Below are 19,732 nucleotides of genomic sequence, written 5' to 3'. Positions count from 1 at the left end.
CACTTCTTACTCTTAAATCCGGAGAGGTTTTCCTGACTTCAATATAAACCTTTCTATTTCTCATTATTCCAAGACTGAATTATGGAAGGTTTATGCAACCCTTGGAGTGATTCAAAATAATAAAGAAAGAAAATAAGTGTTTGCCCACCATAAATGAGTTTGACTACCTCTTAGTTTGACTGATTCAAGGTTCTAGAATGTTCTCTTCCTTTCCATCTTACTTGTTGAGGAATGCTTAGTAACATTAAGATACTAGTCATAAATTGGCTTTTTAGCTTCTGTGTCTACGAACACCTTGTTGTCAGGGTGTAGTGTTGGTGGGGTCAGGTGATAAACCAGCTGGTAACGAGTGTTTAGATCCTAGGATGGTCTACCATGACCTACCATCAAAACATGGCAGAACACCCAGGTCTGAACTAAACTGGGTATATTGTCCCATAGCAAAGAAGGGTGGAAATAAGCTCTGGGAACAATGGGGTTCTCAGGAAGATGACAGAAGGAATTATCTGGAGGTGTGGTTTGGAGGTGGGTAAGGAAGTAAGGCAGATTGGATGCTGCCAAGGTGTAGCAGTCATTTGTCCCTGGATATCTGTGTCCTTTTCCTATGGTAGCTATAACAAAATACCATCGACCTGGTGGGCAAAAATGACGGATGTTGCAGTTCTGGAAAAAGAAGCCCAAAATCAGTATCACTGGACTGAAAGTCAAGGCATCGACAGGGAGATTTCCATTGGAGGGTCTATCCAATGGAGGGGAATCTGTTGCCCTGCCTCTCTCAGCTCCCACCTCTAGATGCCACCTTCATCCCATAGCTGTGGCCTCTTGCTCTGTCTTCAAACCAGAAACAAGTTACTATCTTATTCCTTCAATAACTGTCTTACAGGTACCATTGGTTCTGCCTGGATAACTCAGGGCCAACCCTCCACCTCAAAATCTTCAATTTCATTCATGTGAACCATTTTCCTTCAGTCATAAGAAGTGACATTTTTGGGATTGGAAAGGGTGCCACCATCTTCAAGAGGGTATTAGTCAGTTGCCACAGTAACTCTACGGTTCTAATCTAGGTGAACAGAGTAAACCCCAAGCTATGACTTGGAAAACAATAGCAGCTACTCACATAAACCAGGCTCCCCTATTCTTACCATGCATGCATTAGTCACAACGAATGGATGGATATTGACATACTCTTCTTCCTCTTTTGTTTTTCAAGACAGAGTTTCTCTGTGTTGCCCTGGCTGTTCTGGAACTCACTTTTAGACCTACCTGACTGGCCTCAAACTCTGAGATCTGCCTGCCTCTGCCTCCCGAGTGCTGGGATTAAAGGCGTGCTCCACCATCGCCTGGCTGACACACTCTTCTTAACTAGAGTCCACACACTGTTATACTTCCTTAGTTTCTGCCCACTGTCCTCAGTCCTGGCACCACACTCTGGCTATCATTTGACGTTAGATGTCATATCTCTTTAGTTTCCTCCTATGACGGTTGCCCAGACTTCCCCCGTTTCTGATGTCCTTGAAAGTTTGGAAAGTGCTGATCAAATATTTTGTAGCCTGCCTGTCAATTAGATTTGTCTGCCACTTTCTCATGAGAGGGTTATAGACTTTGAAGAGCAGGCCCCAGAGACAAAATGCCCTTCCCTTCCCTTCCTCTCAACAGTCCACTCTGTCAACGTGACCTTCACGTTCATGCTTACTCTGAGTATAAGGGATTGTTTGTCAGGTGTCTCTGTTATAAGGGACTTGTTTTTATCTTGTTTTCATGCTGAGAACTTTGAGAGGCCATCATCGCGTGTGGATCTGTCCCGCGCTACCGTCTCGCCAGCAAGAACCACGCGGTACACATAGGATACTTCTGCAGAAAGGCTTTATGTCTCTTGGGAGCTAGAGCATAAGCCACATGGCGGAGACCCCGATAAGATGGAACCCATCCCTTATAAAGGAAACAGACCCTGCTTCGGATGTGTCACTCTTGGATTGGTCCGCTGCTCCCAGTCCCAGGTGATACCTTGGGAGTAGTGGAAAAATACCAACACGTGTGAGCTTTCTAGCTCACCTGGCGGTGCAGCGCCATCTATGGTGGAGAGTGTGGTTGCGGCCTTCTACATGGATCTCCTTAAAGAATGGGACGCGCTGCCTTTTTTAGGGCAGAGGATGCCAATAAATAATTGTGAATTCTGCACGTATATAATATCCTTTCCTGAACTATTTGATCATTTATTTCAGTTTGGACTCAGGGGTGTTTATTTTATTCTTTGACTATAGTCTAATACTACTTTTCATTTTTTGTAAAATTGTCTGAGTTTTGACTGCCAGGAGCATTCCCATTTGATTACTATGTTCTTATTTTTGTTTACTTAATTGTTTTTACATAAAATATATTTTGATCATATCCTTCCCCTCCTGTTTTTTTTAATTTTTTAATTTTTGAGATTTTAGTATGATTTTATCACTCCCCCTTCCCTTTCCTCCCTCCAAATCCTCCCACAATCCACCCTTCACTCTCTTTCAAATTCATGATCTCTTTTTAGTTAATTAATTGTTGTTATATACATAAATGTATATATGTACACATATTTTTAAACATACAGTTTTTAAACAGTTTGTATAATGTTACATGTATGCATGCTACGTTTTCTTTTTTTTTGAGATGTTGTGTGCATGTTTGTGCTTGTGTGTGCATGCACGCATGTATGTATATATGTTTAAGGCTTCTTTACTTTGTGGAACTGTAATGTATGTGTCCTGGGCTCACTGTAAATATTTTCAGCCTTAGCCTCCAGAGCAGCCATTTCTCCAAGGAGTCAGGTCCCTTATATTGAATGATGCTGCTGTGATGGAGGTGGTTGCTTGTAGTCCAGAGGTTCAACTTTTGCAACCTTAAGTTTAAGATCTCATTTGATTGTAAGTAAAGACATGCAAATGGCCATTCTGTATAGAAGTCTAGAGCTCAGGGAGGGTCTGTTGGGGACCACATCTGAAAGTCATCGTGATAGAAACACCTCTGTATCTAACACTGGCCTCAAATTCCTGGCCTTCTTGTTTCTATTTCCCGAGTGCTGGATTACAGGTATGTGCTTAGCTTAGGTGCCTCTGTTGGGAGGAGTTTTGCCTTTAAGGGAAACATGGAAATGGACTGGTATCTAGAGAGGCATATGAGAACTGGAAGGATTCCCAAACAACTCTCTCCCTCCTCTTTTCTTTTTTTTTCTTTCTTTTGTTTTGTTTTTGTTTTGAGACAGAATTTCTCTACATCACCCTGGCTGTTCTGGAGTTCACTCTGTAGACCAGGCTGTCCTCAGCCTAACAGAGATCCGCCTGTCTCTGCGTCCTGAATGCTGGAATTAAAGACGTGTACCACCATGTCTGGTCTGTAATCTTTTTAATAATATATCCTATCACAGTGCATTTATACTTATGGAAATGATCCACAGAGAAGGAAAAACGCTAACAGTTTAGTAAAAGGAGGGATAATAATGGCAATGCTTATTATTAAGATTTTCTCTTGGAGCTGCCTGCCCACCATATTGATTGCAGAGCCATCAACAATAGCCAAGGTAAGGAATTAACATGCACATGAATAGAACATATAAATATGTAAATGTATGTTTCTTAGCTCTAAAGAAAAACAAAGTGATGTGGTTGGCTAGAAAGCAGATGGAAGTGGAGTTCATTGTGTTGGTTGAAATGAACCAAGCACAAAATACGGTGTCACATGTGTTCTCCCATGTGTAGAAGCTAGGTTTAAAAAGAAGTGAAAGAAGAAGGGGTCAGCTTGGGGGTGAGAAGGGGAGAAGGAACGCAGTAGGGCGGAGGTGCTCACAGCACATCGTATGTACACATAAAAGTGCCACAGCGAAACCTATTATTCACCATTAATATGCACTGGTGACAAACGGGTGGAAAATGTCACTGCTCCCTCTTACTGCACCAAGTGCTCTCTGTACGAGCAAGCTCATGTAATGCCTGTTAAATGTAATAACAGTTTAGGGCTAGGTCTCACAAATGTTCTGCAATGTAAGCAGTAATTGCATTTTAAATATTAGGAAGTGGAAGCCTGGAGAGACTACAAGTAGCCCAGCTAAGACCTGAAGCTAGTGAGTAGCAGACCTGCGATCCAGATCTAGATTCTTCTGATGCCAATGTCTATAGTGTTCGTCAGGGCGCTCTTTTTGAAATCCTTGGGGATTCATTCCCTCTTCTCTTTCCTTTATTTTCTTTTCTCCTTTTTGTGGAAAATGTGCTTTCTAGTTAGTATGGTTACTGACATGTCTATAGGAAGGGTTCACATATAAGACAATGGAAGCCCCATGCTTCTCTGGAGCCTGACCTGGAAAGCAATATAGACTCTTATGACCTTGTTGTATTCCACACGTTTTTTTTCTCTCTCCTGTGGAGGGTCAAATCCTTTTCATCTCTCTACTCATTCTCTCCACCCATCCACCCATTCACCCATCCATCCACCCACCCATCCATCCACCCACCCATCCATCCACCCACCCATCCATCCACCCATTCATCCACTCATCCATCCACCCATCCATCCACTCATCCATCCACCCATCCATCCACTCATCCATCCACCCATCCATCCACCCATCCATCTACCCATCCATCCACTCATTCACCCATCCATCCACCCATTCATCCACTCATCTACCCATCCATCCCAGAACTATATAGAGCACCTGACAGATTCTTAGGATACAGGGAAAAACAAAGTGGACATGGTGTATGTGTGTGCTCGTAAAACTTAGTCTCCTTCCTGAGTACTTTTGGACACAGATCATCAATTCTATGACAATGGTTTATTTTTGTCCTTTGGTCCCAGACAATGTCCTAGTTAGGTTTCTGTTGTTGTGATGAAACACAGACCAAAACAACTCAAGGAGGAAAGAGTTGATTTTAGCTTACGGTCCGTTATTCCATTATGAGGGGCCAGGAACTCAGAGACCATGGAAGAATGCTGCCCACTGGTTTGCTCCTCATACCTTGCTCTGACTGCTTTCGTATGCAATCCAGGACCAGGACATGGCATGGAATGGTACTGCTCACAGTGGAATGGGCCTTCCTTTTGGAATCATTAAACAAGAAAATGCCCTACAAACTTGACAGCAGGTCTGTCTGGTGGAGGCATTTTCTCAATTGCAATTCCCACTTTCAAGATTGCTCCAACCTGTGTCAAGTTGATGAAAAAGCTAACCATCATTAGCAGGGGATAAAAGTGAGGCGAGAGGGTTGGGTGCGCTCCAGCTTGATCAAGTGGTGAGTGTGGCTAACTGTAAAATCTGAGGTTTACCTAAAATGTGACAGCCATTTCGCAAACTGGCCAGTAATCCTGAACAATAAGTGCACTTTCTCAAAGAGAAATTGGGAAGGAACACTTTCACGTGAAGGCTCCCAATTATAAGTTGTTGGCAACTGATTTTAAGAACCCTTAAAAAAACATTTCCTTGCCTTCCTATATACGTACCTCCTACATTTATAAGTGATGCTCTCCAATTTATGGGTGTCAGTTTGCAAATTTTGCCTCTCAGTAATCCAGTTAATAAGAAAACATGGCTCCATGCTTACCTAATTAACATGTAAACTACTACTTAACATTATCTGTGTTACATTTTGGTCTTTAAATTTTTTTATTGTGTATCCCAGCTCTTCAAATATCAATTTCTCTGAAATATACTTTATGGTCATTGATATGTATCTAAAGAATTATAAATATGTATGCATTGAGATTAAGCCCAGTGGATATTAAGTTCTAAATGCTAACTTTAATTTTTAAAGGGCACATTGCTTAAGAAAAAACTCAGAAAGAAATGGGTGTTTTGAAATAGACTTTGCTATGAGTGTTGAGAGCGGAAGGACGAGACATACAACTCAGACCCTCGGAACTAGGACACGCACAGTCTCTCTGGTCTAGGTCACTGAATTGAATCCAGCCCAAGGCAAAACTGTCTGCAGTGTGTCAGCATCAACATCTGTTCAGTGGTCTGTGTGAGGGATGTGGGAGCCCAGCCTGCTGTTAAAGCCCAGATTTCTATGCCATTCTGTAGCTTGATCCAATGATGTCCTTTAATGTGAGTATCGCCATCTCCTGGTTACTTGATAAAGGGGGTGGGTCTAGAGGGTCTAGAGGACCCATGACAAAGTCTTTTTCTTAGTTTGTCTATCGTGTGACACAGCACTACCTAAATGCCAGGTTTTGTTTTCATTTATTTTAAAATTCTATTATTATTATTATTTATTGTGTGTGTGCATGTTTATTTATTGTGTGTGTGCATGTATGTATGCGTGTGTGTCAGTACCACAGCACCCAGATGGAGGTCAGAGAATCACCTTGGGCAATCAGTTCTCCCCTTCCATTATAAGACCCAAGAATTATCGGGCTATTGCAGCAAGTGCTTTTTTCCTGCTGGGCCACCTCACTGACCCCAGGTGTTCTTTTATTTCCATGAGTCATATTATATCTCTGTCCCAGATACACTATTATTTGCACAATTTTAAAGAGCAAGCCACATTTTAAATAATTAATTTCATATGGAGAGTTTGCTTCATTGTCATTAATCAAAAACTAATATTACTTGTCACAGAAGAGAAAGTAACTCTGATGTGCAATATAAGTTACATTAACTGTTGTTCCAGCTTTGTTAGCAGCTGTGCATGAGGTACACTTACCTTGTTCACCACTGATGGACTGTGTTAGAACCAAATCCTTCTGTAAGGAAAGAAGAGAATTTTTAGCCCTAGATTACACATGCCAACAGGTTAAGTTCACATTCTTGGCTGTGAATGTTGGACTTTTTTATTGTGCTCTGTTGATGACCCACTGAGCAGACATCTATTCAGAACACACCAGAACAACCCCCACCCCCACCCAAGTTCTATGGCTGAGATGGTTCAGTGCATTGTTTCAGATGATTTAGTTAAACATTTTTGTAACACTGTTAACGTGCACGAAAGGGAGTACAGTGGAAGAAACTGGGCGCCCACAGATTTCTTTGGAAGCTGAAGGACTAGGTCAGGCAGAACTAAGAGGTCTCCAGAACATAGTTATGAACGGACACTTGTCAGGAATGGACCCTCCAGGGTCCCTCTGTTTGCGTGCTTTCTTATAGGAAAAGCTGGCAGCTCCCTGTGTCATAGACGCTGAGCACGGAGCTGTCCGCAGTGCTGATTTCTGTCTGCAAGATTGACTAGGTTACATAAGGAAAAGGATCTTAATGGCCTTTTGAATGCGCTGTGAGCAGAGGCACTCACTTCTCGATTTTCCTCTTTTCTGCCCCCAAACTATTTTTTGGCGATATTTCTGACCGTGTTGATGCAAATGCATATAACAAAAGCAACCCTTGCTAGCCATCAGTCTCTTCTCCGGACACTTTGCATATATTATCTCTTTTAGTCCCTGCAATAGCCTTGTTCATAATTATCCCTACTTTCTAGATAAATGATATGGTGAGAAAAGAGGTTCTTTAACTGGTTCAAGGTCACATAGTTAATGTAGAGGTGGAATTGAGGCTTAAATATTCTAACGTGAAATAATTTTAAATAAAATTTTCTCTTTTAGATGTGTAAGGCTGAAGGCTGACTGATTTAGATCAATTCCAGAGCCTATTATTTACTTTTCGCGGAAAGTCTTGATTTTCTTTCTGAATAGCAACACTGACTGCGGCTGCTGGTAGGTTGTCATAGTGTGCAACCTGATCTTCAGTGCAGGTGGCCAGCCAGCACTGACGACCGAGCCTTGCTGACAGTCAGGAACACGTTCTGCTGAACCCCAAAGGCCTCACTATCTGGATAAATGCTTCTCTTGTATTTTGAGGGAGCTCTAAGCACAGCAGACCCTGTACTGTAGGAAACACACCTTATATGTGCCTCTAGGTTGACACAGAACAAGTCCAGTCACAAGAACACAACCAGCTTTAGAAAGCAGGAAGAGAGTGAACATATTCAAAGGGCTCCTGGATTTGCAATTCCCATAAATACACTCCCTAGCCTACACTAGAGTCTCCTTTAGGTACACAAATACTCAACAGTGCTCAGGTCCCACCATTCCCAAGGTCACTTGGACATTACAATGTTTTGAGATCCAAACAACTGTCAGGAATCAAATGCCCCCTTCTTCTTTTATAATAGCATGTTTACTGCTTCTCGGCCCCCTAATGACATTTATGGAGTACCTGGTTATAGGAACAAGGGAAAATAAGACTCATCTGCTATTTGAAGCTGATGTAATCTCCTCCCTAACAGAACTGCCTATTACAGGGCTTTGTGCATTGCCTGAGGCTTCACCTTTCTCTTTCTGCAAACTCCTCCTTGCTCTCTCCAGGGATAAACACAAATTAATGTGTGCAATGGAAGCTGGCGCGCAATGACATCAGGGTCTTAAGGAAGCCAGTTTGCACTGTGTAGAAATGACGGATTCAGCTCCCCGTGGTTCCTTGACTTCTAATCAAACATGCTAATTAGAAGCTCACAAACAAGCCAAGGCTGAGAAGAGGGTGGCTTCACCCGGGAGGAGCGCAGAGCGCTGTTCTCAACCCCACTCAGCTTGAGCATGATGTTTCAGCCTTTGTTTCTCATCAGCAAGAACTGTTGTGCCCTGCGTCTCCATCTCCTTACCTATGATGCAGAATAAAAGTCAATACCTCTTCCCAAAAATATTCTTGCCATTGTCTTTATCATGGTTGACAAATAGCCATCATTTTGGTGTTTGATCAATGGACACTTCATAAAAGTATTAACGTCTCCTTTGATTATCTCTTGGCTGCTCACAGTAAGGGATGAACACATTTGTTGACATAATTTTTTCTTTAAAAAAAATGGTGTGCCAGGTACCCAAATAACAGTTTTAGTGCTGAGATAACATACAAAACCAAGTCCACCTAGAGCCTTCTGATGTACCTACACAGCTTAAGATGACTCATGCTGGCAGGTAGCTCAGCGTGCTGGTGTCTTTTGTCAGCTTGACACAAACTAGAGTTACCCAAGGAAGAGGTAACTTCAGTTGAGGAATTGCCTCCATCAGACTGATCTGTGGGGGCGTTTCCATTGCGGTTGGTAGATTTAGGAGGGCACAGCCTACTCCACAGTAGTGGGCTGTATAGGAAAGGCAGGTGACCAAGCCGTGGTGGGTGATCCAGTAAGCTAGGTTCTCCTATGACAAAGAGTCTGGGATCTCTGCCTCCAACTCCTGCTTTGGCTTCCCTCGTGAAGGACTGTAACCGTTAAGCCAAATAAAGCCTTCTGTGTCCTGCTTGTCTTCAGTCCGTGTTTATCATGGCTAAAGGAAAGCCATCACTGTCTTTCCTGATTCGCGCTCTTTCCTTTGCTAAGAGATGCAGCCGTGAAGAAAGCTCAGTCGGAGAAAGGGTTGTAGGTGTTACAGCGGAAGAAGTTTCGAAGACCTTTTGACAATATGTATGCTTTGTAGCTCTATGGACATGACCACAGCCTTGCCTCTAGATTTGGCAGATATGAACTATATATGGCATGTTCTGGAATTTCACAATCCAGATCTTCCTTTCTTCTCTCAGTACTGGACTTAGGACTCCAGAGTGCTCCCCACATTCCTAGGATTTTAGAGCTGAGAAAAATTTGATATTGCCAAATACACAGATAATAAAAGTTTCATCAATGAGTCTTGGGCTAATAGAATTCTTTCATTTTTTCCATTAATCTAAATATGTGTGTTACTGAAGGCCTACTGGACGCCAGGCGCTGAAGCACTACTTACAGTGCTCCCTGCTATGCCCCTCGTATGCTTTGTGCCTTCGTGGGTGACACAGAAGACAAAAGCAGCCAATAGAAAGGTGCTTGGGGCATTGAAGACACAGGGTGGAATGGCTTGAAGAAGCTAGGACCAAACACCGTGATCAGAAGCCCTGGCCATACAGCCTGGCTTTGCGTCTGGCTACTTGCTTGCATTAAGAGAAAATGATACAAAATACATAAGAAGGAAAAGCAGGTTTATTTACAGTATGGGCCTGTGGTAGTTTGAAAGAAAATGGCCCCAAAAGGGAGTGGCACTATTAGGAAGTGTGGCCTTTTTGGAGGAAGTGTGTCACTGTGGGGGTGGGCTTTGAGATATCTTTTGCTGTTGCCTGTAAGGTGTAGCGCTCTCAACTCCAGCACCAGGTCTGCCTGCACACTGCCATGCTCGCCTTCATGATGATAGTGGACTGAACCTCTAAACTGTAAATGAGTCACCCCAATTAAATGTCTTTTCACATCAATAAAAACCCTAAGACAGGCTCAAACCAGATAGACTCATTATCTGTCTCTACCTTCCCACTATTGTACTTTATCAAAGAACAGAACAAAAACCAATAAATCTACACATTAGATTCGACTGTCTACTCCAGGAACTTAGCTGAGAGTCTATCCTTGGTTTAGGTACTGGGGCCTCTGGGAATTGTCTTCATTCTTGGAATGACATTTCCTATAGGGAGCTGGACCTGGGAAAGAAGTCTGTCTGTGTATTAATTAATCAATTTATATTTGAAGTTGTAATGTCTTTGAGTTCTGTTATCATGGGGCAGTGGCTCTGGGAAGAGGATGACCCCAAGAGTAAAGGTCTGTGTGTCTGTGGAGAATGATGTTTGAACTGGGCTTTGGCAAGAAGGAGCCAGCCTTGCAACATTCAAGGTGAAGAACTTTCTGGTTGCTCCAGTAATAAACACAACAAAGTGGGAATAAGTTTCCCATACTGAAGAACAGAAGAAGGGAGCCAGTGTGGATGGACCACAATAAGGGAGGGTGTGGTAGAGGAGACAGGCAAGGTGGGGAGATGCTCAGCGTTGTATCAGGTACCATTTTGTAAGTCACAGCAGGTGTTTTAGAGAGGGAGGATTACATTTTTATCACATCTATTTATTTTGTATGTCTATATGGGCGGGTAGATATGTGTATGGGCACATGCCATGACATCCATGTAGAGGTCAGAGGACAACTTGCCGGAGTTGGTTTTCTCCTTCCACCACGTGGGTCCTAGAGACCAAACCCAGGTTTTCAGGTTGGGTGGCAGGCACTCTTCCCAGCCGAACTGTCTCCTTGACACTTAGATTTCATATTTCTTTTCGTGCAGGGGAATACCATTCAGAAGATCTCAGCAGGGAAATAAAGTGACATGTTTAGTCTGAAAGGCATAGTTTGCCTGCCTGAGGACAGCGGTGAGGGAAGAGTGGGGAGTATGGCTCAGAAAAGTTTTGCAGTGACCCAAATGGGAGTTAAATTCTGACTCACGTAGTGAGATCGTAGCCGAACCTGGAGCAAAAATTCCAGTCTCATTCCAACAGCAAATGGATTACATACAACTGAAAAATGGATAAGAAAGGAGCAGTTGCTGTCTATAAAGCGGCCAGTATTTTTCCAGGCTCACTCCCACCTCCTTTATTGCTCCGTTTCATTCTGCCGTAATCATCTGAGATAGAATCCATCGCTCTTCGTGGCATTTGGCAGGTGAGGAAGTCGCAGCAGTAAAAGCTGAAGAGAAGAGCATCCATCCACACAGAGCGAGCGGCAGAGTAGCAGGGTGAAGCTTAACAGCCAAATTAGTCTAGCTCCAAGAGCCTGCAAGGCACCAGGATTGGTCCTGTGCTAATAGTGAGGAGCTGGGTGGCTCAGTGGTTACACGGGTGGGTCCTGAACCCAGGAAGACTTAGTTCCCAGTCTGGTTCTCTTCCTCCAGAACTCTGGGACCTTGGGCAAGTGGCCTCACCAACTTCTCATTGCCTCTGACTCTGCTCTTTAAATAGAGAATAGGAACAATAGATTTTAGGCCCCAGAGTTGCTGGTTTCACACATGCAGTTCAGACCAGTGCTTGTCACAGGGATGCAAAGATCATGGTTATCACCATGAGAATGGGAACCACGCGTCTCCCTGGGACGTTCTGGTGTAACCAGAAGACCAGCATGATAGGCCATAGGAGAAGGAACCACGGCATAAAGGAACCACGGAGTTCTTTAAAAGTGGAGTAAGAGTCAGATGGACTGGGGTAGTTATAAGAGGTTCCTCCTTTATACATGGGTGAACCCAGGAACGAAAACAGAGGCAGAATGTGGAAGGGGGATTCCCCAGAGCAGTTGTGAACCACCTGACAGGCAGGAATTTGAGCCCGGATCATCTGGAATTGCAGTAATTGTTCTTAGCCACTGGGTCACCTCTCCAGCCCCATAATCCTGATTTATAGAACAGAGGGCAGCAGCGCCCGAGGGAAAGAAAACAATGCAGATTTTCCAGATCTCTGGGAGAAAAGGAGAAATGGCGGGCGTCGGGTTTGGGGGTGCTGCTCAACCGGGTATGAAAGCTGATGTTGAAACTCGGTGCTTAGAAGTCCTAACTCTGGAGAACCAAAGTTCATTCTTTTCCGTGGCTCCTCGACAACTGCGCTGTCACATGATGGTCAGCAGGGGGCAGTGTCGCCAACGTATCACTGTGAGTGAGGGGCTGTCTGCTCCTCCGTGAGGGTCCTGGGAAGAGCTTGTGAAACCCGAAACTGCAGCTGCTTGTGCAGGCCCTGAGGATAGCCCACCTCTTCACTTCTCGGAGTCCTATCTCTTCTCCGTGTCTCCCATGCGTTTCTCCTTCCTTGCATCCTCTGCTCTGGCTTGGGTCCACATTCCTCACCTTTTACCTCTAGAAAGCACGAGAAAGTCCGCTGCCTCCTTGGATCTTCTGAAATATTTTCTGAGAGCCGGTCAAGCTAAAGACTGACTGTTGTGCAGACCGAGAAACAGGTCTAGAGAAGTTCCTGGTCCCCCAGGCCCGGTTCTTTGCTCCAGTGACAGGGGGGCTACGAAGACTTCTCCGCAAAGAGCTCTCTCTGACCCCAGGAACCACACACCCTTCTGAGTCACAACCAAAGCTTCCAAAGCAATAAACAAGGAAGGGCCTTCTTCACAGACATGGCCTCAGGGATACTATACGTTTTAGGAGGCTCCCTGCTGAAAGAATGGAAAGTCCAAGCCTCTAAGGGCTCTGAGTCCACTTAGGACCAGGAGGTTCTATCTATCTATCTATCTATCTATCTATCTATCTATCTATCTATCTATCTATCTATCTATCTATCTATCTATCTATTGAGACAGGGTTTCTCTGTAATTTTGGAGCCTGTCCGGAAACTAGCTCTTGTTTGCCTGTGGATTTTTAAGGAGAGAAGCCACAAGCATTCCTGACTCAGGACTAGACGGCCGAGCTGGCCGAGCTGTGCTTAGCAAATACTAAGCAAATACTGCATGCAGCATTGAAGGGGGGCTGTGAGAAACCCCCCTTCTCTTTAGACCCCAGTGTCCCCTCGTAAAGAGTGACTGAGGTACCAAATGTCTCAGAGTAGGGTAAGAGCCCACCACACACTCCACATTCAGTCGGCACTGCTCCAAATAGGAGGCTCACATGCTCATTTTTTTCATAGCTCCTTTCCTCCACCACCCCCTATCTAGCATCTAACCTATCCCAGGCTGGCTTTGAATGCCCTATGCAGCCGAGGATGACCCCGAACTTCTGATTCACCTGCCTCTCTCTCCCAAATGCTGGGATTGCAGGCAAGTACCACGGTGCTTGGTTTATGTAGACTTGGGAATTGGTCCCAGGGTTTTGTGCACTGTTAGGCAAGCGCTCTACCAACTGAGCCTCAGCCTCAACCTTCAGAGCCGCTCTTTATAGAAGACTGTTTACGATGATGATTCCCATTAGTGACACAGTGTAGACACAGCTTCAGAGGTAAGCTTCCACCCCCACAGACTCCGACTCCAGGCTCGCCTCTAGTCAAGCACATCCGGCTAAAGTAGCACTGTGTTAGTTTCAATTTGGTCTTTAGGACCTTGATCGTTTTTTGTTCTCTGGGTGCTTTTTCTGTTTGGACACCTGCAACCTTGGCTGGCCTGCAGCTCACAGGGATCCACCAGTCTCTGCTTCACAAGTGCTGGGCTTAAAGACACACGCCCTCCATGCCCAGCTCTCATAAACCTTTGAAGTACTGCATCCATCCCCAGGGAAAGTTCAGGCTAGGTTGCTGGGGGATGCGCATCACACGGGGTGAGCTCGGTTTTCAGACCAGGCTCAGCCAGTGGTTTCCAGAACAAGTGAGAGAACCCAACTAAGATCAAGAGAACCCCAGCCCTAACCCACTGCTCACCCCAGGACCACAAGGATGCCCATGTTAGGCCAGAAGAATTGCTCGGCCGACCCTTAGAGATGCATGAGCAATCACACTTATCAATGGATGAAGCTTGGGAGGGGCACTTTGTTGTCCTTGGCTGGTTGCTAACCACTTAAACTCAGGCTGATAGAAGGATGAAGGACAAGCTTGGTAGGATGATTTCACCAAGTCACCAACTGTATTGACGAATACTTAAAGTAACAGTGGTAACTTTAAAGCTGGCCATGGGTGCATGGTTGTTCAGAGAAGACACCAAAGTAAGACAGTCCAGTTCCAAATTGCTATTCCACCACAAACAGAGGTGTCTATGCCCTCATACCCTTTTCTGAAGGATGGGGGTAATAATGAACATAAAGTGGGCTCATAAATGTGGGGTGTCTTGTTTGGTACCTGGCATACGATGAGCAAGCAATGAACACGGAGCATTGTTAATGGATGTCTTAGTTACTTTTCTATTGCTGGGACAAAACACCATGACCCAGGAAGGTTACGAAAGAAGGGTTTAATTGGATGTATGGTTCAGAGAGTCCATGATGGCAGAGCAAAGGCATGCCAGCAGAAACAACGGAAAGCTCACATCTCGATCCGCAAGAAAGAGACAGAGAGGAAGAGACACGGTGGAAATAGGATAAGTCTTTTGAAACCTTTAAGCCTGCCCTCAGGCACACACCTCCTCCAGCAAGGCCACACCTCTTGATCCTTCACAAACAGTTCCACCAACTGGAGACCAAGTAATCAAACATGAAACTATGGAGTCATTTTCATTCTAACAAACCCTGCAGTGCTGATTAAATATCCAAAGGCTGTCTGTCTATTATAGCCCTGTGGTTGTCACAGGTTGAATGGGTACTCGACAGAGTGTCACAATTCAGTTAAGATTTTGAAAGTAGAATTATAGTGTGTGCATGCACGTGCACACACACACACACACATACTTTTTGTCATATTGGGGATCAAACTCAGTACTTTACACATACTAGACAATCATTCTAGTACTGAGCCACATCCCCAGGATTTTCTTGTTTTATTTTGAGATAAAACTGCAACATGCGAGCCTGCTTGTTCTGTTGACTTAGGTTTCTGCCCACTGGGTCCCACAGCCATTTTGCCTGTGGGGAAATCACACAGAGGTCTATATTAATGATAAACTGATTGGCCCATTAGTTCAGGCTTCTTATTAACCCTTATAATTTATATTAACCCATTATTTTTGTCTATGTTACCCACACAGCTCAGTACCTTTTTTCAGCGAGGCAATCATAGCCTGCTTCTTCAGTGGATGGACCAGGACTGGGGAGGAATGGGCTTCCTCCTTCCCAGAATTCTTCTGTTCTCCTTGACCCGCCTCTACGTCCTGTCTGGTTGTCCTGCCTATACTTCCTTCTTAGCTATTGGCCAATCAGTGTTTATTTAAAATAAAATATAATTGGTCCCATACCATAAAAACCTTACTAAATTGTCCATGCTGGCCCTGAACTCACCATGTAGCCCAAGTAGGCTTCCATCATGTGATTGTCCTGCCTTAGACAAGCTTCAGACTCTCAAGTGGCTAGACTTACAAGGTTGCACCCACATAACTTTTTAAAGTAACATTTACAAAGCAATTTTAACTCAGATTACCTCCTAAGGCAAATTTCTTGATTAAAGGATCTTTTGGAGTATGAGTTATAACTTCTAATCATGAGCCCTGAACTCTTATGCCCTATCCTTGACTGTATTTTCTAAACGAGAGACTGCTATGGCAGACAGGGCCTTACATCTTTTTCTGAGTCTAATAACTCACTTTGCCTTCTGTTGAACTAAGAAGCAAGACAATTGCCCACCATAGTCAAGTGAGAAAAATAACAGCCTGCTGTGCCCTCTCATGAAAAGGTTTAACCAAACAGACGTTGTCAAAAGAAAACCAGCCTTAGGGTAAAGTTCAGAGTGAAACTTGATGATTCCCTTCCTTACCAGCTCTCGGATGATACCCATTGCTGTTTATTCTGGACAGAGAAGAAAAGGGGTGAAAGGGCTGGGGAGATGGCTCAGTTGGCAAAGTGCTTGTTGTACAAGCATGAACACCTGAGTTCAATCCCTAGGACTCATGTTAAAAAGCCAGGCACAGTGGCCCGTGCTGGAGAGGAAGAGAAAGCATGAACTGAAGGTCAGCCAGTCTAACTGAATCATTGCTCTCCAGGTTCTGCGAGAGATTCTACCCAATATATATATTACACACACACACACACACACACACACATATAAAACAAACCACAAGGTGAGAAAAAGTGAGGAAGATACCCAACATTCACCTCTGACTGTAGCATGAGGGCCAGCTTGTTGGGGTTTCTGTCCTGCCCAGTACCCCAACAGCCGGCAAATCCCAAAGAGAAATTACACACAGGACTCCATAAGGTTATAAACTGATTGGTCCATTAGGTCAGGCTTCTTGTTAACTCTTATAACATATATTACCCCATTATCCTTATCTATGTTAGCCACATGGGCTCGGTACCTTTCTCGGTGTGACAGCTTACATGTTGCCTCTTCGGTGGTCTGTACAGGAATGCTGAGGGAGCTCTGCTTCCAGAATACTCCCAGTCTCTTTGCTCCACCCCTACTTCCTGTCTGGCTTTCCCGCCTATACTGCCTGCCTGGCCAATCAGCGTTTTATTAAAATATGATTGACAGAATACAGATAATTCTCCTGCACCATTTCCCTCTTTTTTTTTTTTAAACAAAGAAAAATACCCATAGTCCATTTGTTGGGAATGTGGGCGTAGTATTTCAGGCTACTTCCTGCTGGTTGGGGGCGCTGATGATCTTATGGGGACCTAAAGAAAACTTAGAGTTATAATTCAAGTCCTGACTGGAGTATCCTGTGAGTCTCGATCATCTCAGGCGACAGTCTTGAATCTGTTTTGGATGTAGAATTTAGACATCTGGGCCATCTGTTCCTGTCAGAGATTTTTCAGGTGGCCTCCCTTGATCAAAACTGATTTTTCTTAATTCAGAATGAATCCATAGCCTCTCATTTTCTGTGGAAACAAAAGCAAAATCTCTTCTCCAAAGTAACATACCTTTTGACTTCAGTTTTGAAGCCAAGGTATTTTCAAAATGTCTATCTTGGATTAATTCTGCAGCATTTATAAACAAAAGTCTTTTAGCAGCTGTTTCTCCTTCCTCAGCATTCAAACAATTTAAAGAGAGCATAATAGCATACAGTATCAAGATTCTCTGTGTATTTTCCATCTTTATGCGGCTTTATTTCAACCTCTATTTCTTTTAATTTTACTTTTAACTTTTGGCTTTTTGAGACAGGTTTTCTGTATATATCTTTGTCCTGGAATAACTCTGTAGAGCAGGCCGTCCTTGAACTCACAGAGATCCGCCTGTCTCTGCCTCCCCAGTGCTGGGATTAAAGGTGTATGCTACCACACCTTGAACTCACAGAGATCTGTCTCTGCCTCCCAGGCATTGGGATTAAAGGCGTGTTCTACCACACCTTGAGGTCACAGAGGTCAATCTACCTCTGCCCCTTGAAGTCACAGAGGTCAATATGCCTCTGCCTCCCAGGCATTGGGATTAAAGGTGTGTACCATCACACCCAACTACTCTCTTTCTTTCCTTTTAACTTTAAGAACTTTAACTTTAAACCTGCATATATTTTTAACATACTGTAAACCATTTAGAGGTTTTCTTTCTCTTTGAATCTCTCTTTACTGTATATCTCTCTTTTTTGACCACATGAGCCTTTAATTTACAAAGCAATACGGAAAGCCGTGGCTTTGAAGGCTAGATCCTTAACTTTCCAGCCTCTACGGAGGTACTGGCTGTAGCCATTTTTGTTGCCACAACTCTATGGCGTTTCAAGGTCCTTGTTAGCAAGTAAGCTGGAGCATTCTGCTCACAGACCACACTTAGTAGGACTGCCTGTCTGAAAGAGTCAGAGATTGCCCTGACAGGACAGCCCAGAAAGCCGGCATTTTAAAACAGCGCAGCTTTTTTCCTGCTACTGCTGAAAACCCGAAAAGCATGCGTTCAGCTTTTCATCAACACCATTTAAGTGCTTCGCGGCAGGACCTCTTAAAAGAGCTGCAAGGTTTTGCAGCTAAAGCTGAGTCAGGAAGCCTCTCTTAGATGAGGGCACTTGCTTGCCTCTAGCAAGCAGAGCAGACCCGAGAAATTGCTGCTACCAAGAAACCATGCATAATGCTGTTATTTTGTTCTAGAATTACTTCCCAAGCTGTCTCAGGCTTTATGTGGATACAGTTGTCCACACGTTGGCGCCATTTGTAGCATGAGGGCCAGCTTGTTGGGGTTTCTGTCCTGCCCAGTACCCCAACAGCCGGCAAATCCCAAAGAGAAATTACACACAGGACTCCATAAGGTTATAAACTGATTGGTCCATTAGGTCAGGCTTCTTGTTAACTCTTATAACATATATTACCCCATTATCCTTATCTATGTTAGCCACATGGGCTCGGTACCTTTCTCGGTGTGACAGCTTACATGTTGCCTCTTCGGTGGTCTGTACAGGAATGCTGAGGGAGCTCTGCTTCCAGAATACTCCCAGTCTCTTTGCTCCACCCCTACTTCCTGTCTGGCTTTCCCGCCTATACTGCCTGCCTGGCCAATCAGCGTTTTATTAAAATATGATTGACAGAATACAGATAATTCTCCTGCACCATCTGACCTCTATGTGCGTGTGTGTGTGCGCGCACACACACACACACAAACATATACACACAAAAAGCACACACCGAAGCACAAAAATGCCGTGTTGGGGACAGTGATGGAGGAGGAAGTTCTGCTGAGTTTAGAGCTAACTGCCCTGTTAGTGTCTCCAAGCAGACTTAGTCTGCGTGAGCACACACTAATTTTGCCAACTCTTAATTGATTCAATTAAAAATAAAAATATACTTGACAAAAAGTCATGATGATATCTAGGATCATGTATGTTAGTTAAAAACATTTTATATGTATTTTCCTTTTCCCTAAACCGATTCTTTTGCTTTCTTTTTCCATGGGAGTATGCGGTACATGCTGCATACCTGTAAGTGTGCCTGAAACTGCATGGAGGTGTTCAGTCTCTGGATCTGCTGGGGAGGTCCACGTGGGTCCAGACTGTGGGCTCTAACTCAGAGAAGTATGTTTCCCTGATCCCATTATCCGGTGTGGATGGTTCCCACCGCCTCTCACACAGCTCAGACACAGGCCTTGTGTTCCCGACTAGGGCTCTTGTCTGTGCGCTTCTCGGGATCTCGGGGAATGAGCAGAAAGCACTGAACATCAACACAGAAACCTCGCCTGTGGGTGGTCTGCAGCTATCCTGGCTCCCACAGGGCAGCAGAGAAAAGCCGTGATGGCACCAAGGTTACTGAGTGCGTATCAATACCTCTCACTGGCTCCTGGTGATTTGTGGTTCCTAGGCTTCACCTTTGCCCCAGTGAAACCTCCTGAGAGTCACACTGTGGTTTGTCCGGGAAGCTGACTGGCTGGACTGGTGGGTACCAGCGTCTGGCATTGCCCCCGTTGTGTATGTGGAGTTCCCCCTGGATTGGTTGGCATTATCGATTGTTAAATGTTATGGATTTCAAC

General features: G+C 44.3%; 1 long non-coding RNA gene across 1 annotated transcript; it reads right to left on the bottom strand.

Annotated features, from left to right (window-relative positions):
• Positions 1-16,542: 16,542 nt before the first annotated feature.
• Positions 16,543-18,813, bottom strand: LOC148118526 (uncharacterized). Its single transcript, XR_015735972.1, has 2 exons — positions 17,572-18,813; positions 16,543-17,502 (listed from the first exon to the last, which is right to left on the bottom strand). It is a non-coding gene; the product is annotated as an uncharacterized LOC148118526 (long non-coding RNA).
• Positions 18,814-19,732: the final 919 nt, after the last annotated feature.

Source organism: Myodes glareolus, chromosome 22 (assembly GCF_982192425.1).
Source record: "Myodes glareolus chromosome 22, mMyoGla1.1, whole genome shotgun sequence".
Taxonomy (NCBI): Eukaryota; Metazoa; Chordata; class Mammalia; order Rodentia; family Cricetidae; genus Myodes; species Myodes glareolus.
The sequence above is the reverse complement of the archived record's forward strand: the minus strand, read 5'-3'. Positions and strand labels throughout refer to the sequence as shown.